Genomic DNA, 1,954 nt, shown 5'->3' with positions numbered 1-1,954 from the left:
CTGTTTGGATACCCCAAAGTAAATAAAACTTAATTGATTACCTAACTTATGAAATAAAGTAAAAAATGACAAACTTGATAAACTGAAATAAATCAAAATATATCAGGAAATTCACCCATTAGATAACAGAGTAGCCTAGGGACTGCACAGCATTTTAAAGAAAATGAGCTGATTTCACTGTCTTATTGTTTTCAGACTGTGATAACAGTTCTCCTCGGATAAGTGATTCAGAAATGATGGGACTTTATTCACTCACAGTTTGTAGGCTGGCAAGTCCAAAATTAAGACATATATCTAGTTACTTTGCTAAGAGAACTACTCTCTGAGTCAAGATGGCATCTTTTTTTTTTTTTTTTTTTAATCTGCCACAATTTTTATTGCAACGTGGCCACTTTTGTGAGGGTAGGGGGTTTGATCTCAAAAACAATGTTCCATTTAAGGCTCTTTTATACAGAAATTGCCATCAGGTCTGATATTCAAAATGTCTGTAGTGTTTCAAGACTCATATGGTAAACATAAAACTCCTATAATTATACAGTAGTGCACACTCATTGGGAAACCAAAGACATCAACACAGCTATTTCTTTGAAGAAAATATGCAGGTAAGAAGAATGAACACTGAGATACTAGGATAAATTGATGACAGGTAATGAAACTTAATTGGCATTCTTTATAAGGGATTAAACGCATTACAAAATAAAAGTGCTTTTAACGAATAGTGTTAAATCTGTGCTGCCATGTCACAAAAATAGGCTTGCCAAGGCAGGTGAGGTGTAGGATGCTCCAGTGCCTCAGAGAGCTGTAGTCAAGTGCAACTATAAATAATACTGAAACACGTTTCCCATATGACCAGTGGATAATACTTTCAAGGCATTCGATTAGCTTACCCTTTGTAGTACTCTAAGCTATTCACACTGACAATCCCATCCATTGTAGTGTTCACTGCAAGGAGGCATGTAACCAGCTGTTTTGGCTAAAATAAGATGGGAAGGCATTCCTTGGGCTCTACAGAAAAGTAACCGTATCAAACAGTCTAATGGCAATCACTGACAGGCTTCTTCTACTCATTCATTCATTGTGTTGAACGGGACCAGTGGAAAGGGAAGAAACAAAAAACAAAACCTAATACAATTCCAGTGGACTGAGCTGGAGAAACAAATGTAAGCCCCTTTAAGATCCAATGGCACTTGGCTATTACTTTATAGTGGCTTTCCTTCAAGGGAAACTACAACGCTGCCTCCCAGTTTCTCTCCCAGTGTCGAGCGGTCCTTAATGTCGTCCAAGCCGTTTACTTGCCACTCATGTTTAATACCTGTAAATTTCTTTTTAATGGCATCTTTAGAGCTAGCATAAATCATCTTGCTTTTTAACGGTGCACTTTCAGGAGCCCAGAATATAAATACTAGGTCTTCTTTCTTAGACTCTTTTGTTTCGTATGTGGCATCGTACAAAGCATATCGGCAATCATTCAGAGGTAGCAACTTCACAAAAGATGTGTAGGGGTCCTCTACAGTATCACCAATGTCACCCACCAAGATCTGCTTCGCTTCCTCTACAATGATTTGTCTTTTGTCATCACTTAAACAGAGGAGAACTGCTTTCTTTCTTTTTTTGATCTCCTCCTGTGTAGAAGATTTTCTTACTTTCATATCATTAAAAACTTTGATGACTTCATCATTCACTGTAACTCCAGATGCCTTACAGCGCGCGAGTTAAAAACATGAAGCCGCGCAGGGCTGAGCGGCACGCGGGGCCGTGGCCCGAGGAGCGACCCTCTCGCGCCAGGCCTGCGCCCGGCCCTCCCGCCTCAGGACTCCGAGCGGACGCAGGCCAGCGCTCGCCCGCCTGCCGCAGGGCCTCAAGATGGCATCTTTTCATTGCTTTTCCATGTGACAATAGAGTAGAAGGACTTCGGGTGCTAGCATGGACTTTAGGGTACTTTTGAGTGACTCTG

General features: G+C 40.8%; 1 pseudogene; it reads right to left on the bottom strand.

Moving 5' to 3' along the window:
• Window positions 1–550: 550 nt before the first annotated feature.
• On the bottom strand, window positions 551–1,664 carry LOC114621397 (annotated as a pseudogene).
• Between the last annotated feature and the right edge of the window lie 290 nt (window positions 1,665–1,954).

This window comes from Grammomys surdaster, unplaced genomic scaffold (assembly GCF_004785775.1).
Source record: "Grammomys surdaster isolate TR1022 unplaced genomic scaffold, NIH_TR_1.0 174, whole genome shotgun sequence".
In the NCBI taxonomy this organism is placed as follows: Eukaryota; Metazoa; Chordata; class Mammalia; order Rodentia; family Muridae; genus Grammomys; species Grammomys surdaster.
The sequence above is the reverse complement of the archived record's forward strand: the minus strand, read 5'-3'. Positions and strand labels throughout refer to the sequence as shown.